The following is a 26,329-nucleotide window of genomic DNA, read 5'->3' as shown; positions in this document are numbered from 1 at the left end:
GGTACCAGGGATTCCCAGCCAGTCTCCCATGCTGGTACTTGCCTAGCCTCAAGCTGCTTAGCATTTGCGATCTGACGAGGGCAGGCACATTCAGCTTAGTGTGGCCATTGACTGATTGCTTTCGCGTCTGCTAGTCTTTTCAAGATGAAAACAATCGTAAGGGAAAGCTTTGAGAAAAACAAAATAGCAAGTCAACGGTACCGGGGATTCCCAGCCAGTCTCCCATGCCGGTACTTGCCCAGCCTCAAGCTGCTTAGCGTTTGCGATCTGACGAGGGCAGGCACATTCAGCTTAGAGTGGCCATTGACGGACAACTAGCACCACAGCGGGTCTTTTCAAGAGATATAAAATTGTAAGGGAAAGCTTTGATAAACCCCCCCCCCCAAAAAAAAAAAAAAAAAGAAACTTGCCCAGCCTCAAGCTACTTAGCATTTGCGATCTGACCAGAGCTGGCACATTCAGCTTAGAGTGGCCAATGACAGATTGTTCACAACAGTGCGGCTCTTTTCAAGAGGAAAACAATCGTCAGGGAAAGCTTGGATCAAAACGAAAAAACCAAGTCAACGGTACCAGGGATTCCCAGCCAGTCTCCCATGCCGGTACTTGCCCAGCCTCAAGCTGCTTAGCGTTTGCGATCTGACGAGGGCAGGCACATTCAGCTTAGAGTGGCCATTGACGGACAACTAGCACCACAGCGGGTCTTTTCAAGAGATATAAAATTGTAAGGGAAAGCTTTGATAAACCCCCCCCCCCCAAAAAAAAAAAAAAGAAACTTGCCCAGCCTCAAGCTGCTTAGCATTTGCGATCTAACCAGAGCTGGCACATTCAGCTTAGAGTGGCCAATGACAGATTGTTCACACCAGTGCGGCTCTTTTCAAGAGGAATACAATCGTCAGGGAAAGCTTGGATCAAAACGAAAAACCAAGTCAACGGTACCAGGGATTCCCAGCCAGTCTCCCATGCTGGTACTTGCCTAGCCTCAAGCTGCTTAGCATTTGCGATCTGACGAGGGCAGGCACATTCAGCTTAGTGTGGCCATTGACCGATTGCTTTCGCGTCTGCTAGTCTTTTCAAGATGAAAACAATCGTAAGGGAAAGCTTTGAGAAAAACAAAATAGCAAGTCAACGGTAAAGGGGATTCCCAGCCAGTCTCCCATGCCGGTACTTGCCCAGCCTCAAGCTGCTTAGCGTTTGCGATCTGACGAGGGCAGGCACATTCAGCTTAGAGTGGCCATTGACGGACAACTAGCACCACAGCGGGTCTTTTCAAGAGATATAAAATTGTAAGGGAAAGCTTTGATAACCCCCCCCCCAAAAAAAAAAAAAAAAGAAACTTGCCCAGCCTCAAGCTGCTTAGCATTTGCGATCTAACCAGAGCTGGCACATTCAGCTTAGAGTGGCCAATGACAGATTGTTCACACCAGTGCGGCTCTTTTCAAGAGGAATACAATCGTCAGGGAAAGCTTGGATCAAAACGAAAAAACCAAGTCAACGGTACCAGGGATTCCCAGCCAGTCTCCCATGCTGGTACTTGCCTAGCCTCAAGCTGCTTAGCATTTGCGATCTGACGAGGGCAGGCACATTCAGCTTAGTGTGGCCATTGACCGATTGCTTTCGCGTCTGCTAGTCTTTTCAAGATGAAAACAATCGTAAGGGAAAGCTTTGAGAAAAACAAAATAGCAAGTCAACGGTACCGGGGATTCCCAGCCAGTCTCCCATGCCGGTACTTGCCCAGCCTCAAGCTGCTTAGCGTTTGCGATCTGACGAGGGCAGGCACATTCAGCTTAGAGTGGCCATTGACGGACAACTAGCACCACAGCGGGTCTTTTCAAGAGATATAAAATTGTAAGGGAAAGCTTTGATAAAACCCCCCCCCCAAAAAAAAAAAAAAAAGAAAAAAGAAACTTGCCCAGCCTCAAGCTGCTTAGCATTTGCGATCTGACCAGAGCTGGCACATTCAGCTTAGAGTGGCCAATGACAGATTGTTCAAACCAGTGCGGCTCTTTTCAAGAGGAATACAATCGTCAGGGAAAGCTTGGATCAAAACGAAAAAACCAAGTCAACGGTACCAGGGATTCCCAGCCAGTCTCCCATGCTGGTACTTGCCTAGCCTCAAGCTGCTTAGCATTTGCGATCTGACGAGGGCAGGCACATTCAGCTTAGTGTGGCCATTGACCGATTGCTTTCGCGTCTGCTAGTCTTTTCAAGATGAAAACAATCGTAAGGGAAAGCTTTGAGAAAAACAAAATAGCAAGTCAACGGTACCGGGGATTCCCAGCCAGTGTCCCATGCCGGTACTTGCCCAGGCTCAAGCTGCTTAGCGTTTGCGATCTGACGAGGGCAGGCACATTCAGCTTAGAGTGGCCATTGACGGACAACTAGCACCACAGCGGGTCTTTTCAAGAGATATAAAATTGTAAGGGAAAGCTTTGATAAACCCCCCCCCCAAAAAAAAAAAAAAAAGAAACTTGCCCAGCCTCAAGCTGCTTAGCATTTGCGATCTAACCAGAGCTGGCACATTCAGCTTAGAGTGGCCAATGACAGATTGTTCACACCAGTGCGGCTCTTTTCAAGAGGAATACAATCGTCAGGGAAAGCTTGGATCAAAACGAAAAAACCAAGTCAACGGTACCAGGGATTCCCAGCCAGTCTCCCATGCTGGTACTTGCCTAGCCTCAAGCTGCTTAGCATTTGCGATCTGACGAGGGCAGGCACATTCAGCTTAGTGTGGCCATTGACCGATTGCTTTCGCGTCTGCTAGTCTTTTCAAGATGAAAACAATCGTAAGGGAAAGCTTTGAGAAAAACAAAATAGCAAGTCAACGGTACCGGGGATTCCCAGTCAGTCTCCCATGCCGGTACTTGCCCAGCCTCAAGCTGCTTAGCGTTTGCGATCTGACGAGGGCAGGCACATTCAGCTTAGAGTGGCCATTGACGGACAACTAGCACCACAGCGGGTCTTTTCAAGAGATATAAAATTGTAAGGGAAAGCTTTGATAAACCCCCCCCCCCAAAAAAAAAAAAAAAGAAACTTGCCCAGCCTCAAGCTGCTTAGCATTTGCGATCTAACCAGAGCTGGCACATTCAGCTTAGAGTGGCCAATGACAGATTGTTCACACCAGTGCGGCTCTTTTAAAGAGGAATACAATCGTCAGGGAAAGCTTGGATCAAAACGAAAAAACCAAGTCAACGGTACCAGGGATTCCCAGCCAGTCTCCCATGCTGGTACTTGCCTAGCCTCAAGCTGCTTAGCATTTGCGATCTGACGAGGGCAGGCACATTCAGCTTAGTGTGGCCATTGACCGATTGCTTTCGCGTCTGCTAGTCTTTTCAAGATGAAAACAATCGTAAGGGAAAGCTTTGAGAAAAACAAAATAGCAAGTCAACGGTACCGGGGATTCCCAGCCAGTCTCCCATGCCGGTACTTGCCCAGCCTCAAGCTGCTTAGCGTTTGCGATCTGACGAGGGCAGGCACATTCAGCTTAGAGTGGCCATTGACGGACAACTAGCACCACAGCGGGTCTTTTCAAGAGATATAAAATTGTAAGGGAAAGCTTTGATAAACCCCCCCCCCCAAAAAAAAAAAAAAAAAGAAACTTGCCCAGCCTCAAGCTGCTTAGCATTTGCGATCTGACCAGAGCTGGCACATTCAGCTTAGAGTGGCCAATGACAGATTGTTCAAACCAGTGCGGCTCTTTTCAAGAGGAATACAATCGTCAGGGAAAGCTTGGATCAAAACGAAAAAACCAAGTCAACGGTACCAGGGATTCCCAGCCAGTCTCCCATGCTGGTACTTGCCTAGCCTCAAGCTGCTTAGCATTTGCGATCTGACGAGGGCAGGCACATTCAGCTTAGTGTGGCCATTGACCGATAGCTTTCGCGTCTGCTAGTCTTTTCAAGATGAAAACAATCGTAAGGGAAAGCTTTGAGAAAAACAAAATAGCAAGTCAACGGTACCGGGGATTCCCAGCCAGTCTCCCATGCCGGTACTTGCCCAGCCTCAAGCTGCTTAGCGTTTGCGATCTGACGAGGGCAGGCACATTCAGCTTAGAGTGGCCATTGACGGACAACTAGCACCACAGCGGGTCTTTTCAAGAGATATAAAATTGTAAGGGAAAGCTTTGATAAACCCCCCCCCCCAAAAAAAAAAAAAGAAACTTGCCCAGCCTCAAGCTGCTTAGCACTTGCGATCTAACCAGAGCTGGCACATTCAGCTTAGAGTGGCCAATGACAGATTGTTCACACCAGTGCGGCTCTTTTCAAGAGGAATACAATCGTCAGGGAAAGCTTGGATCAAAACGAAAAAACCAAGTCAACGGTACCAGGGATTCCCAGCCAGTCTCCCATGCTGGTACTTGCCTAGCCTCAAGCTGCTTAGCATTTGCGATCTGACGAGGGCAGGCACATTCAGCTTAGTGTGGCCATTGACCGATTGCTTTCGCGTCTGCTAGTCTTTTCAAGATGAAAACAATCGTAAGGGAAAGCTTTGAGAAAAACAAAATAGCAAGTCAACGGTACCGGGGATTCCCAGCCAGTCTCCCATGCCGGTACTTGCCCAGCCTCAAGCTGCTTAGCGTTTGCGATCTGACGAGGGCAGGCACATTCAGCTTAGAGTGGCCATTGACGGACAACTAGCACCACAGCAGGTCTTTTCAAGAGATATAAAATTGTAAGGGAAAGCTTTGATAAACCCCCCCCCCAAAAAAAAAAAAAAAAAAGAAACTTGCCCAGCCTCAAGCTGCTTAGCATTTGCGATCTGACCAGAGCTGGCACATTCAGCTTAGAGTGGCCAATGACAGATTGTTCAAACCAGTGCGGCTCTTTTCAAGAGGAATACAATCGTCAGGGAAAGCTTGGATCAAAACGAAAAAACCAAGTCAACGGTACCAGGGATTCCCAGCCAGTCTCCCATGCTGGTACTTGCCTAGCCTCAAGCTGCTTAGCATTTGCGATCTGACGAGGGCAGGCACATTCAGCTTAGTGTGGCCATTGACCGATTGCTTTCGCGTCTGCTAGTCTTTTCAAGATGAAAACAATCGTAAGGGAAAGCTTTGAGAAAAACATAATAGCAAGTCAACGGTACCGGGGATTCCCAGCCAGTCTCCCATGCCGGTACTTGCCCAGCCTCAAGCTGCTTAGCGTTTGCGATCTGACGAGGGCAGGCACATTCAGCTTAGAGTGGCCATTGACGGACAACTAGCACCACAGCGGGTCTTTTCATGAGATATAAAATTGTAAGGGAAAGCTTTGATAAACCCCCCCCCCCAAAAAAAAAAAAAAAAACTTACCCAGCCTCAAGCTGCTTAGCATTTGCGATCTGACCAGAGCTGGCACATTCAGCTTAGAGTGGCCAATGACAAATTGTTCACACCAGTGCGGCTCTTTTCAAGAGGAATACAATCGTTAGGGAAAGCTTGGATCAAAACGAAAAAAACAAGTCAACGGTACCAGGGATTCCCAGCCAGTCTCCCATGCTGGTACTTGCCTAGCCCCAAGCTGCTTAGCATTTGCGATCTGACGAGGGCAGGCACATTCAGCTTAGTGTGGCCATTGACCGATTGCTTTCGCGTCTGCTAGTCTTTTCAAGATGAAAACAATCGTAAGGGAAAGCTTTGAGAAAAACAAAATAGCAAGTCAACGGTACCGGGGATTCCCAGCCAGTCTCCCATGCCGGTACTTGCCCAGCCTCAAGCTGCTTAGCGTTTGCGATCTGACGAGGGCAGGCACATTCAGCTTAGAGTGGCCATTGACGGACAACTAGCACCACAGCGGGTCTTTTCAAGAGATATAAAATTGTAAGGGAAAGCTTTGATAAACCCCCCCCCCCAAAAAAAAAAAAAAAAAAAAAAGAAACTTGCCCAGCCTCAAGCTGCTTAGCATTTGCGATCTGACCAGAGCTGGCACATTCAGCTTAGAGTGGCCAATGACAGATTGTTCAAACCAGTGCGGGTCTTTTCAAGAGGAATACAATCGTCAGGGAAAGCTTGGATCAAAACGAAAAAACCAAGTCAACGGTACCAGGGATTCCCAGCCAGTCTCCCATGCTGGTACTTGCCTAGCCTCAAGCTGCTTAGCATTTGCGATCTGACGAGGGCAGGTACATTCAGCTTAGTGTGGCCATTGACCGATTGCTTTCGCGTCTGCTAGTCTTTTCAAGATGAAAACAATCGTAAGGGAAAGCTTTGAGAAAAAAAAAAAAGCAAGTCAACGGTACCGGGGATTCCCAGCCAGTCTCCCATGCCGGTACTTGCCCAGCCTCAAGCTGCTTAGCGTTTGCGATCTGACGAGGGCAGGCACATTCAGCTTAGAGTGGCCATTGACGGACAACTAGCACCACAGCGGGTCTTTTCAAGAGATATAAAATTGTAAGGGAAAGCTTTGATAAACCCCCCCCCCCAAAAAAAAAAAAAAAAAGAAACTTGCCCAGCCTCAAGCTGCTTAGCATTTGCGATCTGACCAGAGCTGGCACATTCAGCTTAGAGTGGCCAATGACAAATTGTTCACACCAGTGCGGCTCTTTTCAAGAGGAATACAATCGTTAGGGAAAGTTTGGATCAAAACGAAAAAACCAAGTCAACGGTACCAGGGATTCCCAGCCAGTCTCCCATGCTGGTACTTGCCTAGCCCCAAGCTGCTTAGCATTTGCGATCTGACGAGGGCAGGCACATTCAGCTTAGTGTGGCCATTGACCGATTGCTTTCGCGTCTGCTAGTCTTTTCAAGATGAAAACAATCGTAAGGGAAAGCTTTGAGAAAAACAAAATAGCAAGTCAACGGTACCGGGGATTCCCAGCCAGTCTCCCATGCCGGTACTTGCCCAGCCTCAAGCTGCTTAGCGTTTGCGATCTGACGAGGGCAGGCACATTCAGCTTAGAGTGGCCATTGACGGACAACTAGCACCACAGCGGGTCTTTTCAAGAGATATAAAATTGTAAGGGAAAGCTTTGATAAACCCCCCCCCAAAAAAAAAAAAAAAAAGAAACTTGCCCAGCCTCAAGCTGCTTAGCATTTGCGATCTAACCAGAGCTGGCACATTCAGCTTAGAGTGGCCAATGACAGATTGCTCACACCAGTGCGGCTCTTTTCAAGAGGAATACAATCGTCAGGGAAAGCTTGGATCAAAACGAAAAAACCAAGTCAACGGTACCAGGGATTCCCAGCCAGTCTCCCATGCTGGTACTTGCCTAGCCTCAAGCTGCTTAGCATTTGCGATCTGACGAGGGCAGGAACATTCAGCTTAGTGTGGCCATTGACCGATTGCTTTCGCGTCTGCTAGTCTTTTCAAGATGAAAACAATCGTAAGGGAAAGCTTTGAGAAAAACAAAATAGCAAGTCAACGGTACCGGGGATTCCCAGCCAGTCTCCCATGCCGGTACTTGCCCAGCCTCAAGCTGCTTAGCGTTTGCGATCTGACGAGGGCAGGCACATTCAGCTTAGAGTGGCCATTGACGGACAACTAGCACCACAGCGGGTCTTTTCAAGAGATATAAAATTGTAAGGGAAAGCTTTGATAAACCCCCCCCCCCCAAAAAAAAAAAAAAGAAACTTGCCCAGCCTCAAGCTGCTTAGCATTTGCGATCTAACCAGAGCTGGCACATTCAGCTTAGAGTGGCCAATGACAGATTGTTCACACCAGTGCGGCTCTTTTCAAGAGGAATACAATCGTCAGGGAAAGCTTGGATCAAAACGAAAAAACCAAGTCAACGGTACCAGGGATTCCCAGCCAGTCTCCCATGCTGGTACTTGCCTAGCCTCAAGCTGCTTAGCATTTGCGATCTGACGAGGGCAGGCACATTCAGCTTAGTGTGGCCATTGACCGATTGCTTTCGCGTCTGCTAGTCTTTTCAAGATGAAAACAATCGTAAGGGAAAGCTTTGAGAAAAACAAAATAGCAAGTCAACGGTACCGGGGATTCCCAGCCAGTCTCCCATGCCGGTACTTGCCCAGCCTCAAGCTGCTTAGCGTTTGCGATCTGACGAGGGCAGGCACATTCAGCTTAGAGTGGCCATTGACGGACAACTAGCACCACAGCGGGTCTTTTCAAGAGATATAAAATTGTAAGGGAAAGCTTTGATAAACCCCCCCCCCAAAAAAAAAAAAAAAAAAAAAGAAACTTGCCCAGCCTCAAGCTGCTTAGCATTTGCGATCTGACCAGAGCTGGCACATTCAGCTTAGAGTGGCCAATGACAGATTGTTGAAACCAGTGCGGCTCTTTTCAAGAGGAATACAATCGTCAGGGAAAGCTTGGATCAAAACGAAAAAACCAAGTCAACGGTACCAGGGATTCCCAGCCAGTCTCCCATGCTGGTACTTGCCTAGCCTCAAGCTGCTTAGCATTTGCGATCTGACGAGGGCAGGCACATTCAGCTTAGTGTGGCCATTGACCGATAGCTTTCGCGTCTGCTAGTCTTTTCAAGATGAAAACAATCGTAAGGGAAAGCTTTGAGAAAAAAAAAATAGCAAGTCAACGGTACCGGGGATTCCCAGCCAGTCTCCCATGCCGGTACTTGCCAGCCTCAAGCTGCTTAGCGTTTGCGATCTGACGAGGGCAGGCACATTCAGCTTAGAGTGGCCATTGACGGACAACTAGCACCACAGCGGGTCTTTTCAAGAGATATAAAATTGTAAGGGAAAGCTTTGATAAACCCCCCCCCCCCAAAAAAAAAAAAGAAACTTGCCCAGCCTCAAGCTGCTTAGCATTTGCGATCTAACCAGAGCTGGCACATTCAGCTTAGAGTGGCCAATGACAGATTGTTCACACCAGTGCGGCTCTTTTCAAGAGGAATACAATCGTCAGGGAAAGCTTGGATCAAAACGAAAAAACCAAGTCAACGGTACCAGGGATTCCCAGCCAGTCTCCCATGCTGGTACTTGCCTAGCCTCAAGCTGCTTAGCATTTGCGATCTGACGAGGGCAGGCACATTCAGCTTAGTGTGGCCATTGACCGATTGCTTTCGCGTCTGCTAGTCTTTTCAAGATGAAAACAATCGTAAGGGAAAGCTTTGAGAAAAACAAAATAGCAAGTCAACGGTACCGGGGATTCCCAGCCAGTCTCCCATGCCGGTACTTGCCCAGCCTCAAGCTGCTTAGCGTTTGCGATCTGACGAGGGCAGGCACATTCAGCTTAGAGTGGCCATTGACGGACAACTAGCACCACAGCGGGTCTTTTCAAGAGATATAAAATTGTAAGGGAAAGCTTTGATAAACCCCCCCCCCCAAAAAAAAAAAAAAAAAAAAAAAAAAGAAACTTGCCCAGCCTCAAGCTGCTTAGCATTTGCGATCTGACCAGAGCTGGCACATTCAGCTTAGAGTGGCCAATGACCGATTGTTCAAACCAGTGCGGCTCTTTTCAAGAGGAATACAATCGTCAGGGAAAGCTTGGATCAAAACGAAGAAACCAAGTCAACGGTACCAGGGATTCCCAGCCAGTCTGCCATGCTGGTACTTGCCTAGCCTCAAGCTGCTTAGCATTTGCGATCTGACGAGGGCAGGCACATTCAGCTTAGTGTGGCCATTGACCGATTGCTTTCGCGTCTGCTAGTCTTTTCAAGATGAAAACAATCGTAAGGGAAAGCTTTGAGAAAAACAAAATAGCAAGTCAACGGTACCGGGGATTCCCAGCCAGTCTCCCATGCCGGTACTTGCCCAGCCTCAAGCTGCTTAGCGTTTGCGATCTGACGAGGGCAGGCACATTCAGCTTAGAGTGGCCATTGACGGACAACTAGCACCACAGCGGGTCTTTTCAAGAGATATAAAATTGTAAGGGAAAGCTTTGATAAACCCCCCCCCCCAAAAAAAAAAAAGAAACTTGCCCAGCCTCAAGCTGCTTAGCATTTGCGATCTAACCAGAGCTGGCACATTCAGCTTAGAGTGGCCAATGACAAATTGTTCACACCAGTGCGGCTCTTTTCAAGAGGAATACAATCGTCAGGGAAAGCTTGGATCAAAACGAAAAAACCAAGTCAACGGTACCAGGGATTCCCAGCCAGTCTCCCATGCTGGTACTTGCCTAGCCTCAAGCTGCTTAGCATTTGCGATCTGACGAGGGCAGGCACATTCAGCTTAGTGTGGCCATTGACCGATTGCTTTCGCGTCTGCTAGTCTTTTCAAGATGAAAACAATCGTAAGGGAAAGCTTTGAGAAAAACAAAATAGCAAGTCAACGGTACCGGGGATTCCCAGCCAGTCTCCCATGCCGGTACTTGCCCAGCCTCAAGCTGCTTAGCGTTTGCGATCTGACGAGGGCAGGCACATTCAGCTTAGAGTGGCCATTGACGGACAACTAGCACCACAGCGGGTCTTTTCAAGAGATATAAAATTGTAAGGGAAAGCTTTGATAAACCCCCCCCCCCAAAAAAAAAAAAAAAGAAACTTGCCCAGCCTCAAGCTGCTTAGCATTTGCGATCTAACCAGAGCTGGCACATTCAGCTTAGAGTGGCCAATGACAGATTGTTCACACCAGTGCGGCTCTTTTCAAGAGGAATACAATCGTCAGGGAAAGCTTGGATCAAAACGAAAAAACCAAGTCAACGGTACCAGGGATTCCCAGCCAGTCTCCCATGCTGGTACTTGCCTAGCCTCAAGCTGCTTAGCATTTGCGATCTGACGAGGGCAGGCACATTCAGCTTAGTGTGGCCATTGACCGATTGCTTTTGCGTCTGCTAGTCTTTTCAAGATGAAAACAATCGTAAGGGAAAGCTTTGAGAAAAACAAAATAGCAAGTCAACGGTACCGGGGATTCCCAGCCAGTCTCCCATGCCGGTACTTGCCCAGCCTCAAGCTGCTTAGCGTTTGCGATCTGACGAGGGCAGGCACATTCAGCTTAGAGTGGCCATTGACGGACAACTAGCACCACAGCAGGTCTTTTCAAGAGATATAAAATTGTAAGGGAAAGCTTTGATAAACCCCCCCCCCAAAAAAAAAAAAGAAAAAAAAAAAAAAGAAACTTGCCCAGCCTCAAGCTGCTTAGCATTTGCGATCTGACCAGAGCTGGCACATTCAGCTTAGAGTGGCCAATGACAGATTGTTCAAACCAGTGCGGCTCTTTTCAAGAGGAATACAATCGTCAGGGAAAGCTTGGATCAAAACGAAAAAACCAAGTCAACGGTACCAGGGATTCCCAGCCAGTCTCCCATGCTGGTACTTGCCTAGCCTCAAGCTGCTTAGCATTTGCGATCTGACGAGGGCAGGCACATTCAGCTTAGTGTGGCCATTCCCCGATTGCTTTCGCGTCTGCTAGTCTTTTCAAGATGAAAACAATCGTAAGGGAAAGCTTTGAGAAAAACAAAATAGCAAGTCAACGGTACCGGGGATTCCCAGCCAGTCTCCCATGCCGGTACTTGCCCAGCCTCAAGCTGCTTAGCGTTTGCGATCTGACGAGGGCAGGCACATTCAGCTTAGAGTGGCCATTGACGGACAACTAGCACCACAGCGGGTCTTTTCAAGAGATATAAAATTGTAAGGGAAAGCTTTGATAAACCCCCCCCCCCAAAAAAAAAAAGAAACTTGCCCAGCCTCAAGCTGCTTAGCATTTGCGATCTAACCAGAGCTGGCACATTCAGCTTAGAGTGGCCAATGACAGATTGTTCACACCAGTGCGGCTCTTTTCAAGAGGAATACAATCGTCAGGGAAAGCTTGGATCAAAACGAAAAAACTAAGTCAACGGTACCAGGGATTCCCAGCCAGTCTCCCATGCTGGTACTTGCCTAGCCTCAAGCTGCTTAGCATTTGCGATCTGACGAGGGCAGGCACATTCAGCTTAGTGTGGCCATTGACCGATTGCTTTCACGTCTGCTAGTCTTTTCAAGATGAAAACAATCGTAAGGGAAAGCTTTGAGAAAAACAAAATAGCAAGTCAACGGTACCGGGGATTCCCAGCCAGTCTCCCATGCCGGTACTTGCCCAGCCTCAAGCTGCTTAGCGTTTGCGATCTGACGAGGGCAGGCACATTCAGCTTAGAGTGGCCATTGACAGACAACTAGCACCACAGCGGGTCTTTTCAAGAGATATAAAATTGTAAGGGAAAGCTTTGATAAACCCCCCCCCCAAAAAAAAAAAAAGAAACTTGCCCAGCCTCAAGCTGCTTAGCATTTGCGATCTAACCAGAGCTGGCACATTCAGCTTAGAGTGGCCAATGACAGATTGTTCACACCAGTGCGGCTCTTTTCAAGAGGAATACAATCGTCAGGGAAAGCTTGGATCAAAACGAAAAAACCAAGTCAACGGTACCAGGGATTCCCAGCCAGTCTCCCATGCTGGTACTTGCCTAGCCTCAAGCTGCTTAGCATTTGCGATCTGACGAGGGAAGGCACATTCAGCTTAGTGTGGCCATTGACCGATTGCTTTCGCGTCTGCTAGTCTTTTCAAGATGAAAACAATCGTAAGGGAAAGCTTTGAGAAAAACAAAATAGCAAGTCAACGGTACCGGGGATTCCCAGCCAGTCTCCCATGCCGGTACTTGCCCAGCCTCAAGCTGCTTAGCGTTTGCGATCTGACGAGGGCAGGCACATTCAGCTTAGAGTGGCCATTGACGGACAACTAGCACCACAGCGGGTCTTTTCAAGAGATATAAAATTGTAAGGGAAAGCTTTGATAACCCCCCCCCCCAAAAAAAAAAAAAAAGAAACTTGCCCAGCCTCAAGCTGCTTAGCATTTGCGATCTAACCAGAGCTGGCACATTCAGCTTAGAGTGGCCAATGACAGATTGTTCACACCAGTGCGGCTCTTTTCAAGAGGAATACAATCGTCAGGGAAAGCTTGGATCAAAACGAAAAAACCAAGTCAACGGTACCAGGGATTCCCAGCCAGTCTCCCATGCTGGTACTTGCCTAGCCTCAAGCTGCTTAGCATTTGCGATCTGACGAGGGCAGGCACATTCAGCTTAGTGTGGCCATTGACCAATTGCTTTCGCGTCTGCTAGTCTTTTCAAGATGAAAACAATCGTAAGGGAAAGCTTTGAGAAAAACAAAATAGCAAGTCAACGGTACCGGGGATTCCCAGCCAGTCTCCCATGCCGGTACTTGCCCAGCCTCAAGCTGCTTAGCGTTTGCGATCTGACGAGGGCAGGCACATTCAGCTTAGAGTGGCCATTGACGGACAACTAGCACCACAGCGGGTCTTTTCAAGAGATATAAAATTGTAAGGGAAAGCTTTGATAAACCCCCCCCCCAAAAAAAAAAAAAAAAAAGAAAAAAGAAACTTGCCCAGCCTCAAGCTGCTTAGCATTTGCGATCTGACCAGAGCTGGCACATTCAGCTTAGAGTGGCCAATGACAGATTGTTCAAACCAGTGCGGCTCTTTTCAAGAGGAATACAATCGTCAGGGAAAGCTTGGATCAAAACGAAAAAACCAAGTCAACGGTACCAGGGATTCCCAGCCAGTCTCCCATGCTGGTACTTGCCTAGCCTCAAGCTGCTTAGCATTTGCGATCTGACGAGGGCAGGCACATTCAGCTTAGTGTGGCCATTGACCGATTGCTTTCGCGTCTGCTAGTCTTTTCAAGATGAAAACAATCGTAAGGGAAAGCTTTGAGAAAAAAAAAATAGCAAGTCAACGGTACCGGGGATTCCCAGCCAGTCTCCCATGCCGGTACTTGCCCAGCCTCAAGCTGCTTAGCGTTTGCGATCTGACGAGGGCAGGCACATTCAGCTTAGAGTGGCCATTGACGGACAACTAGCACCACAGCGGGTCTTTTCAAGAGATATAAAATTGTAAGGGAAAGCTTTGATAAACCCCCCCCCCCCAAAAAAAAAAAAAGAAACTTGCCCAGCCTCAAGCTGCTTAGCATTTGCGATCTGACCAGAGCTGGCACATTCAGCTTAGAGTGGCCAATGACAAATTGTTCACACCAGTGCAGCTCTTTTCAAGAGGAATACAATCGTTAGGGAAAGCTTGGATCAAAACGAAAAAACCAAGTCAACGGTACCAGGGATTCCCAGCCAGTCTCCCATGCTGGTACTTGCCTAGCCCCAAGCTGCTTAGCATTTGCGATCTGACGAGGGCAGGCACATTCAGCTTAGTGTGGCCATTGACCGATTGCTTTCGCGTCTGCTAGTCTTTTCAAGATATAAACAATCGTAAGGGAAAGCTTTGAGAAAAACAAAATAGCAAGTCAACGGTACCGGGGATTCCCAGCCAGTCTCCCATGCCGGTACTTGCCCAGCCTCAAGCTGCTTAGCGTTTGCGATCTGACGAGGGCAGGCACATTCAGCTTAGAGTGGCCATTGACGGACAACTAGCACCACAGCGGGTCTTTTCAAGAGATATAAAATTGTAAGGGAAAGCTTTGATAAACCCCCCCCCCCCCAAAAAAAAAAAAAGAAACTTGCCCAGCCTCAAGCTGCTTAGCATTTGCGATCTAACCAGAGCTGGCACATTCAGCTTAGAGTGGCCAATGACAGATTGTTCACACCAGTGCGGCTCTTTTCAAGAGGAATACAATCGTCAGGGAAAGCTTGGATCAAAACGAAAAAACCAAGTCAACGGTACCAGGGATTCCCAGCCAGTCTCCCATGCTGGTACTTGCCTAGCCTCAAGCTGCTTAGCATTTGCGATCTGACGAGGGCAGGCACATTCAGCTTAGTGTGGCCATTGACCGATTGCTTTCGCGTCTGCTAGTCTTTTCAAGATGAAAACAATCGTAAGGGAAAGCTTTGAGAAAAACAAAATAGCAAGTCAACGGTACCGGGGATTCCCAGCCAGTCTCCCATGCCGGTACTTGCCCAGCCTCAAGCTGCTTAGCGTTTGCGATCTGACGAGGGCAGGCACATTCAGCTTAGAGTGGCCATTGACGGACAACTAGCACCACAGCGGGTCTTTTCAAGAGATATAAAATTGTAAGGGAAAGCTTTGAAAACCCCCCCCCCCAAAAAAAAAAAAAAAAAAAAAAAAAAGAAACTTGCCCAGCCTCAAGCTGCTTAGCATTTGCGATCTGACCAGAGCTGGCACATTCAGCTTAGAGTGGCCAATGACAGATTGTTCAAACCAGTGCGGCTCTTTTCAAGAGGAATACAATCGTCAGGGAAAGCTTGGATCAAAACGAAAAAACCAAGTCAACGGTACCAGGGATTCCCAGCCAGTCTCCCATGCTGGTACTTGCCTAGCCTCAAGCTGCTTAGCATTTGCGATCTGACGAGGGCAGGCACATTCAGCTTAGTGTGGCCATTGACCGATTGCTTTCGCGTCTGCTAGTCTTTTCAAGATGAAAACAATCGTAAGGGAAAGCTTTGAGAAAAAAAAAATAGCAAGTCAACGGTACCGGGGATTCCCAGCCAGTCTCCCATGCCGGTACTTGCCCAGCCTCAAGCTGCTTAGCATTTGCAATCTGACGAGGGCAGGCACATTCAGCTTAGAGTGGCCATTGACGGACAACTAGCACCACAGCGGGTCTTTTCAAGAGATATAAAATTGTAAGGGAAAGCTTTGATAAACACCCCCCCCCCCAAAAAAAAAAAAAGAAACTTGCCCAGCCTCAAGCTGCTTAGCATTTGCGATCTAACCAGAGCTGGCACATTCAGCTTAGAGTGGCCAATGACAGATTGTTCACACCAGTGCGGCTCTTTTCAAGAGGAATACAATCGTCAGGGAAAGCTTGGATCAAAACGAAAAAACCAAGTCAACGGTACCAGGGATTCCCAGCCAGTCTCCCATGCTGGTACTTGCCTAGCCTCAAGCTGCTTAGCATTTGCGATCTGACGAGGGCAGGCACATTCAGCTTAGTGTGGCCATTGACCGATTGCTTTCGCGTCTGCTAGTCTTTTCAAGATGAAAACAACCGTAAGGGAAAGCTTTGAGAAAAACAAAATAGCAAGTCAACGGTACCGGGGATTCCCAGCCAGTCTCCCATGCCGGTACTTGCCCAGCCTCAAGCTGCTTAGCGTTTGCGATCTGACGAGGGCAGGCACATTCAGCTTAGAGTGGCCATTGACGGACAACTAGCACCACAGCGGGTCTTTTCAAGAGATATAAAATTGTAAGGGAAAGCTTTGATAAACCCCCCCCCCAAAAAAAAAAAAAAAAAAAAAAAAAAAGAAACTTGCCCAGCCTCAAGCTGCTTAGCATTTGCGATCTGACCAGAGCTGGCACATTCAGCTTAGAGTGGCCAATGACAGATTGTTCAAACCAGTGCGGCTCTTTTCAAGAGGAATACAATCGTCAGGGAAAGCTTGGATCAAAACGAAAAAACCAAGTCAACGGTACCAGGGATTCCCAGCCAGTCTCCCATGCTGGTACTTGCCTAGCCTCAAGCTGCTTAGCATTTGCGATCTGACGAGGGCAGGCACATTCAGCTTAGTGTGGCCATTGACCGATTGCTTTTGCGTCTGCTAGTCTTTTCAAGATGAAAACAATCGTAAGGGAAAGCTTTGAGAAAAACAAAATAGCAAGTCAACGGTACCGGGGATTCCCAGCCAGTCTCCCATGCCGGTACTTGCCCAGCCTCAAGCTGCTTAGCGTTTGCGATCTGATGAGGGCAGGCACATTCAGCTTAGAGTGGCCATTGACGGACAACTAGCACCACAGCGGGTCTTTTCAAGAGATATAAAATTGTAAGGGAAAGCTTTGATAAACCCCCCCCCCCCCAAAAAAAAAAAAAAAGAAACTTGCCCAGCCTCAAGCTGCTTAGCATTTGCGATCTAACCAGAGCTGGCACATTCAGCTTAGAGTGGCCAATGACAGATTGTTCACACCAGTGCGGCTCTTTTCAAGAGGAATACAATCGTCAGGGAAAGCTTGGATCAAAACGAAAAAACCAAGTCAACGGTACCAGGGATTCCCAGCCAGTCTCCCATGCTGGTACTTGCCTAGCCTCAAGCTGCTTAGCATTTGCGATCTGACGAGGGCAGGCACATTCAGCTTAGTGTGGCCATTGACCGATTGCTTTCGCGTCTGCTAGTCTTTTCAAGATGAAAACAATCGTAAGGGAAAGCTTTGAGAAAAACAAAATAGCAAGTCAACGGTACCGGGGATTCCCAGCCAGTCTCCCATGCCGGTACTTGCCCAGCCTCAAGCTGCTTAGCGTTTGCGATCTGACGAGGGCAGGCACATTCAGCTTAGAGTGGCCATTGACGGACAACTAGCACCACAGCGGGTCTTTTCATGAGATATAAAATTGTAAGGGAAAGCTTTGATAAACCCCCCCCCCAAAAAAAAAAAAAAAAACTTGCCCAGCCTCAAGCTGCTTAGCATTTGCGATCTGACCAGAGCTGGCACATTCAGCTTAGAGTGGCCAATGACAAATTGTTCACACCAGTGCGGCTCTTTTCAAGAGGAATACAATCGTTAGGGAAAGCTTGGATCAAAACGAAAAAACCAAGTCAACGGTACCAGGGATTCCCAGCCAGTCTCCCATGCTGGTACTTGCCTAGCCCCAAGCTGCTTAGCATTTGCGATCTGACGAGGGCAGGCACATTCAGCTTAGTGTGGCCATTGACCGATTGCTTTCGCGTCTGCTAGTCTTTTCAAGATGAAAACAATCGTAAGGGAAAGCTTTGAGAAAAACAAAATAGCAAGTCAACGGTACCGGGGATTCCCAGCCAGTCTCCCATGCCGGTACTTGCCCAGCCTCAAGCTGCTTAGCGTTTGCGATCTGACGAGGGCAGGCACATTCAGCTTAGAGTGGCCATTGACGGACAACTAGCACCACAGCGGGTCTTTTCAAGAGATATAAAATTGTAAGGGAAAGCTTTGATAAACCCCCCCCCCCAAAAAAAAAAAAAAAAGAAACTTGCCCAGCCTCAAGCTGCTTAGCATTTGCGATCTAACCAGAGCTGGCACATTCAGCTTAGAGTGGCCAATGACAGATTGTTCACACCAGTGCGGCTCTTTTCAAGAGGAATACAATCGTCAGGGAAAGCTTGGATCAAAACGAAAAAACCAAGTCAACGGTACCAGGGATTCCCAGCCAGTCTCCCATGCTGGTACTTGCCTAGCCTCAAGCTGCTTAGCATTTGCGATCTGACGAGGGCAGGCACATTCAGCTTAGTGTGGCCATTGACCGATTGCTTTCGCGTCTGCTAGTCTTTTCAAGATGAAAACAATCGTAAGGGAAAGCTTTGAGAAAAACAAAATAGCAAGTCAACGGTACCGGGGATTCCCAGCCAGTCTCCCATGCCGGTACTTGCCCAGCCTCAAGCTGCTTAGCGTTTGCGATCTGACGAGGGCAGGCACATTCAGCTTAGAGTGGCCATTGACGGACAACTAGCACCACAGCGGGTCTTTTCATGAGATATAAAATTGTAAGGGAAAGCTTTGATAAACCCCCCCCCCAAAAAAAAAAAAGAAACTTGCCCAGCCTCAAGCTGCTTAGCATTTGCGATCTAACCAGAGCTGGCACATTCAGCTTAGAGTGGCCAATGACAGATTGTTCACACCAGTGCGGCTCTTTTCAAGAGGAATACAATCGTCAGGGAAAGCTTGGATCAAAACGAAAAAACCAAGTCAACGGTACCAGGGATTCCCAGCCAGTCTCCCATGCTGGTACTTGCCTAGCCTCAAGCTGCTTAGCATTTGCAATCTGACGAGGGCAGGCACATTCAGCTTAGTGTGGCCATTGACCGATTGCTTTCGCGTCTGCTAGTCTTTTCAAGATGAAAACAATCGTAAGGGAAAGCTTTGAGAAAAACAAAATAGCAAGTCAACGGTACCGGGGATTCCCAGCCAGTCTCCCATGCCGGTACTTGCCCAGCCTCAAGCTGCTTAGCGTTTGCGATCTGACGAGGGCAGGCACATTCAGCTTAGAGTGGCCATTGACGGACAACTAGCACCACAGCGGGTCTTTTCAAGAGATATAAAATTGTAAGGGAAAGCTTTGATAAACCCCCCCCCCAAAAAAAAAAAAGAAAAAAAAAAAAAAGAAACTTGCCCAGCCTCTAGCTGCTTAGCATTTGCGATCTGACCAGAGCTGGCACATTCAGCTTAGAGTGGCCAATGACAGATTGTTCAAACCAGTGCGGCTCTTTTCAAGAGGAATACAATCGTCAGGGAAAGCTTGGATCAAAACGAAAAAACCAAGTCAACGGTACCAGGGATTCCCAGCCAGTCTCCCATGCTGGTACTTGCCTAGCCTCAAGCTGCTTAGCATTTGCGATCTGACGAGGGCAGGCACATTCAGCTTAGTGTGGCCATTGACCGATTGCTTTCGCGTCTGCTAGTCTTTTCAAGATGAAAACAATCGTAAGGGAAAGCTTTGAGAAAAACAAAATAGCAAGTCAACGGTACCGGGGATTCCCAGCCAGTCTCCCATGCCGGTACTTGCCCAGCCTCAAGCTGCTTAGCGTTTGCGATCTGACGAGGGCAGGCACATTCAGCTTAGAGTGGCCATTGACGGACAACTAGCACCACAGCGGGTCTTTTCAAGAGATATAAAATTGTAAGGGAAAGCTTTGATAAACCCCCCCCCCAAAAAAAAAAAAAAAAGAAACTTGCCCAGCCTCAAGCTGCTTAGCATTTGCGATCTAACCAGAGCTGGCACATTCAGCTTAGAGTGGCCAATGACAGATTGTTCACACCAGTGCGGCTCTTTTCAAGAGGAATACAATCGTCAGGGAAAGCTTGGATCAAAACGAAAAAACCAAGTCAACGGTACCAGGGATTCCCAGCCAGTCTCCCATGCTGGTACTTGCCTAGCCTCAAGCTGCTTAGCATTTGCGATCTGACGAGGGCAGGCACATTCAGCTTAGTGTGGCCATTGACCGATTGCTTTTGCGTCTGCTAGTCTTTTCAAGATGAAAACAATCGTAAGGGAAAGCTTTGAGAAAAACAAAATAGCAAGTCAACGGTACCGGGGATTCCCAGCCAGTCTCCCATGCCGGTACTTGCCCAGCCTCAAGCTGCTTAGCGTTTGCGATCTGACGAGGGCAGGCACATTCAGCTTAGAGTGGCCATTGACGGACAACTAGCACCACAGCGGGTCTTTTCAAGAGATATAAAATTGTAAGGGAAAGCTTTGATAAACCCCCCCCCCAAAAAAAAAAAAAAAAGAAACTTGCCCAGCCTCAAGCTGCTTAGCATTTGCGATCTAACCAGAGCTGGCACATTCAGCTTAGAGTGGCCAATGACAGATTGTTCACACCAGTGCGGCTCTTTTCAAGAGGAATACAATCGTCAGGGAAAGCTTGGATCAAAACGAAAAAACCAAGTCAACGGTACCAGGGATTCCCAGCCAGTCTCCCATGCTGGTACTTGCCTAGCCTCAAGCTGCTTAGCATTTGCGATCTGACGAGGGCAGGCACATTCAGCTTAGTGTGGCCATTGACCGATTGCTTTCGCGTCTGCTAGTCTTTTCAAGATGAAAACAATCGTAAGGGAAAGCTTTGAGAAAAAAAAAACAGCAAGTCAACGGTACCGGGGATTCCCAGCCAGTCTCCCATGCCGGTACTTGCCCAGCCTCAAGCTGCTTAGCGTTTGCGATCTGACGAGGGCAGGCACATTCAGCTTAGAGTGGCCATTGACGGACAACTAGCACCACAGCGGGTCTTTTCAAGAGATATAAAATTGTAAGGGAAAGCTTTGATAAACCCCCCCCCCCCAAAAAAAAAAAAAGAAACTTGCCCAGCCTCAAGCTGCTTAGCATTTGCGATCTGACCAGAGCTGGCACATTCAGCTTAGAGTGGCCAATGACAAATTGTTCACACCAGTGCAGCTCTTTTCAAGAGGAATACAATCGTTAGGGAAAGCTTGGATCAAAACGAAAAAACCAAGTCAACGGTACCAGGGATTCCCAGCCAGTCTCCCATGCTGGTACTTGCCTAGCCCCAAGCTGCTTAGCATTTGCGATCTGACGAGGGCAGGCACATTCAGCTTAGTGTGGCCATTGACCGATTGCTTTCGCGTCTGCTAGTCTTTTCAAGATGAAAACAATCGTAAGGGAAAGCTTTGAGAAAAACAAAATAGCAAGTCAACGGTACCGGGGATTCCCAGCCAGTCTCCCATGCCGGTACTTACCCAGCCTCAAGCTGCTTAGCGTTTGCGATCTGACGAGGGCAGGCACATTCAGCTTAGAGTGGCCATTGACGGACAACTAGCACCACAGCGGGTCTTTTCAAGAGATATAAAATTGTAAGGGAAAGCTTTGATAAACCCCCCCCCCCACAAAAAAAAAAAAAAAGAAACTTGCCCAGCCTCAAGCTGCTTAGCATTTGCGATCTAACCAGAGCTGGCACATTCAGCTTAGAGTGGCCAATGACAGATTGTTCACACCAGTGCGGCTCTTTTCAAGAGGAATACAATCGTCAGGGAAAGCTTGGATCAAAACGAAAAAACCAAGTCAACGGTACCAGGGATTCCCAGCCAGTCTCCCATGCTGGTACTTGCCTAGCCTCAAGCTGCTTAGCATTTGCGATCTGACGAGGGCAGGCACATTCAGCTTAGTGTGGCCATTGACCGATTGCTTTCACGTCTGCTAGTCTTTTCAAGATGAAAACAATCGTAAGGGAAAGCTTTGAGAAAAACAAAATAGCAAGTCAACGGTACCGGGGATTCCCAGCCAGTCTCCCATGCCGGTACTTGCCCAGCCTCAAGCTGCTTAGCGTTTGCGATCTGACGAGGGCAGGCACATTCAGCTTAGAGTGGCCATTGACGGACAACTAGCACCACAGCGGGTCTTTTCAAGAGATATAAAATTGTAAGGGAAAGCTTTGATAAACCCCCCCCCCCAAAAAAAAAAAAAAAAAAAAAAAAAAGAAACTTGCCCAGCCTCAAGCTTCTTAGCATTTGCGATCTGACCAGAGCTGGCACATTCAGCTTAGAGTGGCCAATGACAGATTGTTCAAACCAGTGCGGCTCTTTTCAAGAGGAATACAATCGTCAGGGAAAGCTTGGATCAAAACGAAAAAACCAAGTCAACGGTACCAGGGATTCCCAGCCAGTCTCCCATGCTAGTACTTGCCTAGCCTCAAGCTGCTTAGCATTTGCGATCTGACGAGGGCAGGCACATTCAGCTTAGTGTGGCCATTGACCGATTGCTTTCGCGTCTGCTAGTCTTTTCAAGATGAAAACAATCGTAAGGGAAAGCTTTGAGAAAAAAAAAATAGCAAGTCAACGGTATCGGGGATTCCCAGCCAGTCTCCCATGCCGGTACTTGCCCAGCCTCAAGCTGCTTAGCGTTTGCGATCTGACGAGGGCAGGCACATTCAGCTTAGAGTGGCCATTGACGGACAACTAGCACCACAGCGGGTCTTTTCAAGAGATATAAAATTGTAAGGGAAAGCTTTGATAAACCCCCCCCCCAAAAAAAAAAAAAAAAGAAACTTGCCCAGCCTCAAGCTGCTTAGCATTTGCGATCTGACCAGAGCTGGCACATTCAGCTTAGAGTGGCCAATGACAAATTGTTCGCACCAGTGCAGCTCTTTTCAAGAGGAATACAATCGTTAGGGAAAGCTTGGATCAAAACGAAAAAACCAAGTCAACGGTACCAGGGATTCCCAGCCAGTCTCCCATGCTGGTACTTGCCTAGCCCCAAGCTGCTTAGCATTTGCGATCTGACGAGGGCAGGCACATTCAGCTTAGTGTGGCCATTGACCGATTGCTTTCGCGTCTGCTAGTCTTTTCAAGATGAAAACAATCGTAAGGGAAAGCTTTGAGAAAAACAAAATAGCAAGTCAACGGTACCGGGGATTCCCAGCCAGTCTCCCATGCCGGTACTTGCCCAGCCTCAAGCTGCTTAGCGTTTGCGATCTGACGAGGGCAGGCACATTCAGCTTAGAGTGGCCATTGACGGACAACTAGCCCCACAGCGGGTCTTTTCAAGAGATATAAAATTGTAAGGGAAAGCTTTGATAAACCCCCCCCAAAAAAAAAAAAAAAAAAGAAACTTGCCCAGCCTCAAGCTGCTTAGCATTTGCGATCTGACCAGAGCTGGCACATTCAGCTTAGAGTGGCCAATGACAGATTGTTCAAACCAGTGCGGCTCTTTTCAAGAGGAATACAATCGTCAGGGAAAGCTTGGATCAAAACGAAAAAACCAAGTCAACGGTACCAGGGATTCCCAGCCAGTCTCCCATGCTGGTACTTGCCTAGCCTCAAGCTGCTTAGCATTTGCGATCTGACGAGGGCAGGCACATTCAGCTTAGTGTGGCCATTGACCGATTGCTTTCGCGTCTGCTAGTCTTTTCAAGATGAAAACAATCGTAAGGGAAAGCTTTGAGAAAAAAAAAATAGCAAGTCAACGGTACCGGGGATTCCCAGCCAGTCTCCCATGCCGGTACTTGCCCAGCCTCAAGCTGCTTAGCGTTTGCGATCTGACGAGGGCAGGCACATTCAGCTTAGAGTGGCCATTGACGGACAACTAGCACCACAGCGGGTCTTTTCAAGAGATATAAAATTGTAAGGGAAAGCTTTGATAAACCCCCCCCCCCAAAAAAAAAAAAGAAACTTGCCCAGCCTCAAGCTGCTTAGCATTTGCGATCTAACCAGAGCTGGCACATTCAGCTTAGAGTGGCCAATGACAGATTGTTCACACCAGTGCGGCTCTTTTCAAGAGGAATACAATCGTCAGGGAAAGCTTGGATCAAAACGAAAAAAACAAGTCAACGGTACCAGGGATTCCCAGCCAGTCTCCCATGCTGGTACTTGCCTAGCCTCAAGCTGCTTAGCATTTGCGATCTGACGAGGGCAGGCACATTCAGCTTAGTGTGGCCATTGACCGATTGCTTTCGCGTCTGCTAGTCTTTTCAAGATGAAAACAATCGTAAGGGAAAGCTTTGAGAAAAACAAAATAGCAAGTCAACGGTACCGGGGATTCCCAGCCAGTCTCCCATGCCGGTACTTGCCCAGCCTCAAGCTGCTTAGCGTTTGCGATCTGACGAGGGCAGGCACATTCAGCTTAGAGTGGCCATTGACGGACAACTAGCACCACAGCGGGTCTTTTCAAGAGATATAAAATTGTAAGGGAAAGCTTTGATAAACCCCCCCCCCCCAAAAAAAAAAAAAGAAACTTGCCCAGCCTCAAGCTGCTTAGCATTTGCGATCTAACCAGAGCTGGCACATTCAGCTTAGAGTGGCCAATGACAGATTGTTCACACCACTGCGGCTCTTTTCAAGAGGAATACAATCGTCAGGGAAAGCTTGGATCAAAACGAAAAAACCAAGTCAACGGTACCAGGGATTCCCAGCCAGTCTCCCATGCTGGTACTTGCCTAGCCTCAAGCTGCTTAGCATTTGCGATCTGACGAGGGCAGGCACATTCAGCTTAGTGTGGCCATTGACCGATTGCTTTTGCGTCTGCTAGTCTTTTCAAGATGAAAACAATCGTAAGGGAAAGCTTTGAGAAAAACAAAATAGCAAGTCAACGGTACCGGGGATTCCCAGCCAGTCTCCCATGCCGGTACTTGCCCAGCCTCAAGCTGCTTAGCGTTTGCGATCTGACGAGGGCAGGCACATTCAGCTTAGAGTGGCCATTGACGGACAACTAGCACCACAGCGGGTCTTTTCAAGAGATATAAAATTGTAAGGGAAAGCTTTGATAAACCCCCCCCCCCCAAAAAAAAAAAAAAAAAGAAACTTGCCCAGCCTCAAGCTGCTTAGCATTTGCGATCTAACCAGAGCTGGCACATTCAGCTTAGAGTGGCCAATGACAGATTGTTCACACCAGTGCGGCTCTTTTCAAGAGGAATACAATCGTCAGGGAAAGCTTGGATCAAAACGAAAAAACCAAGTCAACGGTACCAGGGATTCCCAGCCAGTCTCCCATGCTGGTACTTGCCTAGCCTCAAGCTGCTTAGCATTTGCGATCTGACGAGGGCAGGCACATTCAGCTTAGTGTGGCCATTGACCGATTGCTTTCGCGTCTGCTAGTCTTTTCAAGATGAAAACAATCGTAAGGGAAAGCTTTGAGAAAAACAAAATAGCAAGTCAACGGTACCGGGGATTCCCAGCCAGTCTCCCATGCCGGTACTTGCCCAGCCTCAAGCTGCTTAGCGTTTGCGATCTGACGAGGGCAGGCACATTCAGCTTAGAGTGGCCATTGACGGACAACTAGCACCACAGCGGGTCTTTTCAAGAGATATAAAATTGTAAGGGAAAGCTTTGATAAACCCCCCCCCCCAAAAAAAAAAAAAAAAAAAACTTGCCCAGCCTCAAGCTGCTTAGCATTTGCGATCTGACCAGAGCTGGCACATTCAGCTTAGAGTGGCCAATGACAGATTGTTCAAACCAGTGCGGCTCTTTTCAAGAGGAATACAATCGTCAGGGAAAGCTTGGATCAAAACGAAAAAACCAAGTCAACGGTACCAGGGATTCCCAGCCAGTCTCCCATGCTGGTACTTGCCTAGCCTCAAGCTGCTTAGCATTTGCGATCTGACGAGGGCAGGCACATTCAGCTTAGTGTGGCCATTGACCGATTGCTTTCGCGTCTGCTAGTCTTTTCAAGATGAAAACAATCGTAAGGGAAAGCTTTGAGAAAAAAAAAATAGCAAGTCAACGGTACCGGGGATTCCCAGCCAGTCCCCCATGCCGGTACTTGCCCAGCCTCAAGCTGCTTAGCGTTTGCGATCTGACGAGGGCAGGCACATTCAGCTTAGAGTGGCCATTGACGGACAACTAGCACCACAGCGGGTCTTTTCAAGAGATATAAAATTGTAAGGGAAAGCTTTGATAAACCCCCCCCCCCCCCAAAAAAAAAAAGAAACTTGCCCAGCCTCAAGCTGCTTAGCATTTGCGATCTAACCAGAGCTGGCACATTCAGCTTAGAGTGGCCAATGACAGATTGTTCACACCAGTGCGGCTCTTTTCAAGAGGAATACAATCGTCAGGGAAAGCTTGGATCAAAACGAAAAACCAAGTCAACGGTACCAGGGATTCCCAGCCAGTCTCCCATGCTGGTACTTGCCTAGCCTCAAGCTGCTTAGCATTTGCGATCTGACGAGGGCAGGCACATTCAGCTTAGTGTGGCCATTGACCGATTGCTTTCGCGTCTGCTAGTCTTTTCAAGATGAAAACAATCGTAAGGGAAAGCTTTGAGAAAAACAAAATAGCAAGTCAACGGTACCGGGGATTCCCAGCCAGTCTCCCATGCCGGTACTTGCCCAGCCTCAAGCTGCTTAGCGTTTGCGATCTGACGAGGGCAGGCACATTCAGCTTAGAGTGGCCATTGACGGACAACTAGCACCACAGCGGGTCTTTTCAAGAGATATAAAATTGTAAGGGAAAGCTTTGATAAACCCCCCCCCCAAAAAAAAAAAAAAAGAAACTTGCCCAGCCTCAAGCTGCTTAGCATTTGCGATCTAACCAGAGCTGGCACATTCAGCTTAGAGTGGCCAATGACAGATTGTTCACACCAGTGCGGCTCTTTTCAAGAGGAATACAATCGTCAGGGAAAGCTTGGATCAAAACGAAAAA

At 48.0% G+C, this 26,329-nt stretch overlaps 86 pseudogenes; all 86 read right to left on the bottom strand.

The window, feature by feature from the left end:
• The window catches only part of LOC143800793 (5S ribosomal RNA), a 119-nt pseudogene extending 7 nt beyond the window's left edge, over positions 1 to 112 (bottom strand).
• A 77-nt stretch (positions 113 to 189) lies between these two features.
• LOC143799275 (5S ribosomal RNA) lies at positions 190 to 308 on the bottom strand (annotated as a pseudogene).
• Positions 309 to 558: 250 nt separating this feature from the next.
• Positions 559 to 677, bottom strand: LOC143798612 (5S ribosomal RNA; annotated as a pseudogene).
• Positions 678 to 924: 247 nt separating this feature from the next.
• Positions 925 to 1,043, bottom strand: LOC143800792 (5S ribosomal RNA; annotated as a pseudogene).
• A 443-nt stretch (positions 1,044 to 1,486) lies between these two features.
• Positions 1,487 to 1,605, bottom strand: LOC143800791 (5S ribosomal RNA; annotated as a pseudogene).
• A 77-nt stretch (positions 1,606 to 1,682) lies between these two features.
• Positions 1,683 to 1,801, bottom strand: LOC143799274 (5S ribosomal RNA; annotated as a pseudogene).
• A 256-nt stretch (positions 1,802 to 2,057) lies between these two features.
• On the bottom strand, positions 2,058 to 2,176 carry LOC143800790 (5S ribosomal RNA; annotated as a pseudogene).
• Positions 2,177 to 2,620: 444 nt separating this feature from the next.
• Positions 2,621 to 2,739, bottom strand: LOC143800789 (5S ribosomal RNA; annotated as a pseudogene).
• A 77-nt stretch (positions 2,740 to 2,816) lies between these two features.
• On the bottom strand, positions 2,817 to 2,935 carry LOC143798838 (5S ribosomal RNA; annotated as a pseudogene).
• Positions 2,936 to 3,183: 248 nt separating this feature from the next.
• LOC143800787 (5S ribosomal RNA) lies at positions 3,184 to 3,302 on the bottom strand (annotated as a pseudogene).
• Positions 3,303 to 3,379: 77 nt separating this feature from the next.
• On the bottom strand, positions 3,380 to 3,498 carry LOC143799273 (5S ribosomal RNA; annotated as a pseudogene).
• A 250-nt stretch (positions 3,499 to 3,748) lies between these two features.
• LOC143800786 (5S ribosomal RNA) lies at positions 3,749 to 3,867 on the bottom strand (annotated as a pseudogene).
• Positions 3,868 to 3,944: 77 nt separating this feature from the next.
• On the bottom strand, positions 3,945 to 4,063 carry LOC143799272 (5S ribosomal RNA; annotated as a pseudogene).
• A 246-nt stretch (positions 4,064 to 4,309) lies between these two features.
• On the bottom strand, positions 4,310 to 4,428 carry LOC143800785 (5S ribosomal RNA; annotated as a pseudogene).
• Positions 4,429 to 4,505: 77 nt separating this feature from the next.
• On the bottom strand, positions 4,506 to 4,624 carry LOC143799271 (5S ribosomal RNA; annotated as a pseudogene).
• A 250-nt stretch (positions 4,625 to 4,874) lies between these two features.
• LOC143800784 (5S ribosomal RNA) lies at positions 4,875 to 4,993 on the bottom strand (annotated as a pseudogene).
• A 77-nt stretch (positions 4,994 to 5,070) lies between these two features.
• Positions 5,071 to 5,189, bottom strand: LOC143799270 (5S ribosomal RNA; annotated as a pseudogene).
• A 246-nt stretch (positions 5,190 to 5,435) lies between these two features.
• On the bottom strand, positions 5,436 to 5,554 carry LOC143798068 (5S ribosomal RNA; annotated as a pseudogene).
• A 77-nt stretch (positions 5,555 to 5,631) lies between these two features.
• Positions 5,632 to 5,750, bottom strand: LOC143799269 (5S ribosomal RNA; annotated as a pseudogene).
• Positions 5,751 to 6,005: 255 nt separating this feature from the next.
• On the bottom strand, positions 6,006 to 6,124 carry LOC143799331 (5S ribosomal RNA; annotated as a pseudogene).
• Positions 6,125 to 6,201: 77 nt separating this feature from the next.
• LOC143799268 (5S ribosomal RNA) lies at positions 6,202 to 6,320 on the bottom strand (annotated as a pseudogene).
• Positions 6,321 to 6,570: 250 nt separating this feature from the next.
• LOC143798067 (5S ribosomal RNA) lies at positions 6,571 to 6,689 on the bottom strand (annotated as a pseudogene).
• Positions 6,690 to 6,766: 77 nt separating this feature from the next.
• Positions 6,767 to 6,885, bottom strand: LOC143799266 (5S ribosomal RNA; annotated as a pseudogene).
• A 248-nt stretch (positions 6,886 to 7,133) lies between these two features.
• Positions 7,134 to 7,252, bottom strand: LOC143797935 (5S ribosomal RNA; annotated as a pseudogene).
• Positions 7,253 to 7,329: 77 nt separating this feature from the next.
• Positions 7,330 to 7,448, bottom strand: LOC143799265 (5S ribosomal RNA; annotated as a pseudogene).
• A 248-nt stretch (positions 7,449 to 7,696) lies between these two features.
• On the bottom strand, positions 7,697 to 7,815 carry LOC143800783 (5S ribosomal RNA; annotated as a pseudogene).
• Positions 7,816 to 7,892: 77 nt separating this feature from the next.
• Positions 7,893 to 8,011, bottom strand: LOC143799264 (5S ribosomal RNA; annotated as a pseudogene).
• A 253-nt stretch (positions 8,012 to 8,264) lies between these two features.
• On the bottom strand, positions 8,265 to 8,383 carry LOC143800782 (5S ribosomal RNA; annotated as a pseudogene).
• A 441-nt stretch (positions 8,384 to 8,824) lies between these two features.
• Positions 8,825 to 8,943, bottom strand: LOC143800781 (5S ribosomal RNA; annotated as a pseudogene).
• Positions 8,944 to 9,020: 77 nt separating this feature from the next.
• Positions 9,021 to 9,139, bottom strand: LOC143799263 (5S ribosomal RNA; annotated as a pseudogene).
• Positions 9,140 to 9,398: 259 nt separating this feature from the next.
• LOC143800354 (5S ribosomal RNA) lies at positions 9,399 to 9,517 on the bottom strand (annotated as a pseudogene).
• A 77-nt stretch (positions 9,518 to 9,594) lies between these two features.
• Positions 9,595 to 9,713, bottom strand: LOC143799262 (5S ribosomal RNA; annotated as a pseudogene).
• A 245-nt stretch (positions 9,714 to 9,958) lies between these two features.
• On the bottom strand, positions 9,959 to 10,077 carry LOC143800780 (5S ribosomal RNA; annotated as a pseudogene).
• A 77-nt stretch (positions 10,078 to 10,154) lies between these two features.
• On the bottom strand, positions 10,155 to 10,273 carry LOC143799261 (5S ribosomal RNA; annotated as a pseudogene).
• Positions 10,274 to 10,521: 248 nt separating this feature from the next.
• Positions 10,522 to 10,640, bottom strand: LOC143800779 (5S ribosomal RNA; annotated as a pseudogene).
• A 77-nt stretch (positions 10,641 to 10,717) lies between these two features.
• On the bottom strand, positions 10,718 to 10,836 carry LOC143799259 (5S ribosomal RNA; annotated as a pseudogene).
• Positions 10,837 to 11,291: 455 nt separating this feature from the next.
• LOC143799258 (5S ribosomal RNA) lies at positions 11,292 to 11,410 on the bottom strand (annotated as a pseudogene).
• Positions 11,411 to 11,654: 244 nt separating this feature from the next.
• Positions 11,655 to 11,773, bottom strand: LOC143800777 (5S ribosomal RNA; annotated as a pseudogene).
• Positions 11,774 to 11,850: 77 nt separating this feature from the next.
• On the bottom strand, positions 11,851 to 11,969 carry LOC143799257 (5S ribosomal RNA; annotated as a pseudogene).
• Positions 11,970 to 12,410: 441 nt separating this feature from the next.
• On the bottom strand, positions 12,411 to 12,529 carry LOC143799256 (5S ribosomal RNA; annotated as a pseudogene).
• Positions 12,530 to 12,776: 247 nt separating this feature from the next.
• LOC143800775 (5S ribosomal RNA) lies at positions 12,777 to 12,895 on the bottom strand (annotated as a pseudogene).
• A 77-nt stretch (positions 12,896 to 12,972) lies between these two features.
• On the bottom strand, positions 12,973 to 13,091 carry LOC143799254 (5S ribosomal RNA; annotated as a pseudogene).
• Positions 13,092 to 13,348: 257 nt separating this feature from the next.
• Positions 13,349 to 13,467, bottom strand: LOC143800774 (5S ribosomal RNA; annotated as a pseudogene).
• Positions 13,468 to 13,544: 77 nt separating this feature from the next.
• Positions 13,545 to 13,663, bottom strand: LOC143799253 (5S ribosomal RNA; annotated as a pseudogene).
• Positions 13,664 to 13,910: 247 nt separating this feature from the next.
• Positions 13,911 to 14,029, bottom strand: LOC143798066 (5S ribosomal RNA; annotated as a pseudogene).
• A 77-nt stretch (positions 14,030 to 14,106) lies between these two features.
• Positions 14,107 to 14,225, bottom strand: LOC143799252 (5S ribosomal RNA; annotated as a pseudogene).
• A 248-nt stretch (positions 14,226 to 14,473) lies between these two features.
• LOC143800773 (5S ribosomal RNA) lies at positions 14,474 to 14,592 on the bottom strand (annotated as a pseudogene).
• Positions 14,593 to 14,669: 77 nt separating this feature from the next.
• LOC143799251 (5S ribosomal RNA) lies at positions 14,670 to 14,788 on the bottom strand (annotated as a pseudogene).
• Positions 14,789 to 15,046: 258 nt separating this feature from the next.
• On the bottom strand, positions 15,047 to 15,165 carry LOC143800772 (5S ribosomal RNA; annotated as a pseudogene).
• Positions 15,166 to 15,609: 444 nt separating this feature from the next.
• On the bottom strand, positions 15,610 to 15,728 carry LOC143800771 (5S ribosomal RNA; annotated as a pseudogene).
• A 77-nt stretch (positions 15,729 to 15,805) lies between these two features.
• On the bottom strand, positions 15,806 to 15,924 carry LOC143799250 (5S ribosomal RNA; annotated as a pseudogene).
• A 259-nt stretch (positions 15,925 to 16,183) lies between these two features.
• On the bottom strand, positions 16,184 to 16,302 carry LOC143800770 (5S ribosomal RNA; annotated as a pseudogene).
• A 77-nt stretch (positions 16,303 to 16,379) lies between these two features.
• LOC143798564 (5S ribosomal RNA) lies at positions 16,380 to 16,498 on the bottom strand (annotated as a pseudogene).
• Positions 16,499 to 16,748: 250 nt separating this feature from the next.
• On the bottom strand, positions 16,749 to 16,867 carry LOC143800769 (5S ribosomal RNA; annotated as a pseudogene).
• A 77-nt stretch (positions 16,868 to 16,944) lies between these two features.
• On the bottom strand, positions 16,945 to 17,063 carry LOC143799249 (5S ribosomal RNA; annotated as a pseudogene).
• Positions 17,064 to 17,308: 245 nt separating this feature from the next.
• On the bottom strand, positions 17,309 to 17,427 carry LOC143798065 (5S ribosomal RNA; annotated as a pseudogene).
• A 77-nt stretch (positions 17,428 to 17,504) lies between these two features.
• Positions 17,505 to 17,623, bottom strand: LOC143799248 (5S ribosomal RNA; annotated as a pseudogene).
• Positions 17,624 to 17,872: 249 nt separating this feature from the next.
• Positions 17,873 to 17,991, bottom strand: LOC143800767 (5S ribosomal RNA; annotated as a pseudogene).
• A 77-nt stretch (positions 17,992 to 18,068) lies between these two features.
• LOC143799247 (5S ribosomal RNA) lies at positions 18,069 to 18,187 on the bottom strand (annotated as a pseudogene).
• A 244-nt stretch (positions 18,188 to 18,431) lies between these two features.
• LOC143798874 (5S ribosomal RNA) lies at positions 18,432 to 18,550 on the bottom strand (annotated as a pseudogene).
• Positions 18,551 to 18,627: 77 nt separating this feature from the next.
• Positions 18,628 to 18,746, bottom strand: LOC143799246 (5S ribosomal RNA; annotated as a pseudogene).
• A 259-nt stretch (positions 18,747 to 19,005) lies between these two features.
• On the bottom strand, positions 19,006 to 19,124 carry LOC143800754 (5S ribosomal RNA; annotated as a pseudogene).
• A 77-nt stretch (positions 19,125 to 19,201) lies between these two features.
• LOC143799245 (5S ribosomal RNA) lies at positions 19,202 to 19,320 on the bottom strand (annotated as a pseudogene).
• A 248-nt stretch (positions 19,321 to 19,568) lies between these two features.
• Positions 19,569 to 19,687, bottom strand: LOC143800742 (5S ribosomal RNA; annotated as a pseudogene).
• Positions 19,688 to 19,764: 77 nt separating this feature from the next.
• LOC143799243 (5S ribosomal RNA) lies at positions 19,765 to 19,883 on the bottom strand (annotated as a pseudogene).
• Positions 19,884 to 20,131: 248 nt separating this feature from the next.
• Positions 20,132 to 20,250, bottom strand: LOC143800730 (5S ribosomal RNA; annotated as a pseudogene).
• Positions 20,251 to 20,327: 77 nt separating this feature from the next.
• On the bottom strand, positions 20,328 to 20,446 carry LOC143799242 (5S ribosomal RNA; annotated as a pseudogene).
• A 247-nt stretch (positions 20,447 to 20,693) lies between these two features.
• On the bottom strand, positions 20,694 to 20,812 carry LOC143798064 (5S ribosomal RNA; annotated as a pseudogene).
• Positions 20,813 to 20,889: 77 nt separating this feature from the next.
• Positions 20,890 to 21,008, bottom strand: LOC143798685 (5S ribosomal RNA; annotated as a pseudogene).
• A 250-nt stretch (positions 21,009 to 21,258) lies between these two features.
• Positions 21,259 to 21,377, bottom strand: LOC143800718 (5S ribosomal RNA; annotated as a pseudogene).
• A 77-nt stretch (positions 21,378 to 21,454) lies between these two features.
• Positions 21,455 to 21,573, bottom strand: LOC143799241 (5S ribosomal RNA; annotated as a pseudogene).
• Positions 21,574 to 21,832: 259 nt separating this feature from the next.
• On the bottom strand, positions 21,833 to 21,951 carry LOC143794102 (5S ribosomal RNA; annotated as a pseudogene).
• A 444-nt stretch (positions 21,952 to 22,395) lies between these two features.
• Positions 22,396 to 22,514, bottom strand: LOC143798063 (5S ribosomal RNA; annotated as a pseudogene).
• Positions 22,515 to 22,591: 77 nt separating this feature from the next.
• Positions 22,592 to 22,710, bottom strand: LOC143799240 (5S ribosomal RNA; annotated as a pseudogene).
• A 248-nt stretch (positions 22,711 to 22,958) lies between these two features.
• On the bottom strand, positions 22,959 to 23,077 carry LOC143800706 (5S ribosomal RNA; annotated as a pseudogene).
• Positions 23,078 to 23,154: 77 nt separating this feature from the next.
• On the bottom strand, positions 23,155 to 23,273 carry LOC143799239 (5S ribosomal RNA; annotated as a pseudogene).
• A 245-nt stretch (positions 23,274 to 23,518) lies between these two features.
• Positions 23,519 to 23,637, bottom strand: LOC143800694 (5S ribosomal RNA; annotated as a pseudogene).
• Positions 23,638 to 23,714: 77 nt separating this feature from the next.
• Positions 23,715 to 23,833, bottom strand: LOC143799238 (5S ribosomal RNA; annotated as a pseudogene).
• A 247-nt stretch (positions 23,834 to 24,080) lies between these two features.
• Positions 24,081 to 24,199, bottom strand: LOC143800683 (5S ribosomal RNA; annotated as a pseudogene).
• Positions 24,200 to 24,276: 77 nt separating this feature from the next.
• On the bottom strand, positions 24,277 to 24,395 carry LOC143799237 (5S ribosomal RNA; annotated as a pseudogene).
• Positions 24,396 to 24,646: 251 nt separating this feature from the next.
• On the bottom strand, positions 24,647 to 24,765 carry LOC143800670 (5S ribosomal RNA; annotated as a pseudogene).
• A 77-nt stretch (positions 24,766 to 24,842) lies between these two features.
• On the bottom strand, positions 24,843 to 24,961 carry LOC143799236 (5S ribosomal RNA; annotated as a pseudogene).
• Positions 24,962 to 25,210: 249 nt separating this feature from the next.
• On the bottom strand, positions 25,211 to 25,329 carry LOC143800658 (5S ribosomal RNA; annotated as a pseudogene).
• Positions 25,330 to 25,406: 77 nt separating this feature from the next.
• Positions 25,407 to 25,525, bottom strand: LOC143800392 (5S ribosomal RNA; annotated as a pseudogene).
• Positions 25,526 to 25,771: 246 nt separating this feature from the next.
• Positions 25,772 to 25,890, bottom strand: LOC143800645 (5S ribosomal RNA; annotated as a pseudogene).
• A 77-nt stretch (positions 25,891 to 25,967) lies between these two features.
• On the bottom strand, positions 25,968 to 26,086 carry LOC143799235 (5S ribosomal RNA; annotated as a pseudogene).
• Positions 26,087 to 26,329: the final 243 nt, after the last annotated feature.

This window comes from Ranitomeya variabilis, chromosome 1, assembly GCF_051348905.1.
Source record: "Ranitomeya variabilis isolate aRanVar5 chromosome 1, aRanVar5.hap1, whole genome shotgun sequence".
Taxonomy (NCBI): domain Eukaryota; kingdom Metazoa; phylum Chordata; class Amphibia; order Anura; family Dendrobatidae; genus Ranitomeya; species Ranitomeya variabilis.
Note: the sequence above shows the minus strand (reverse complement) of the source record. Positions and strands in the feature narration are given on the sequence as shown.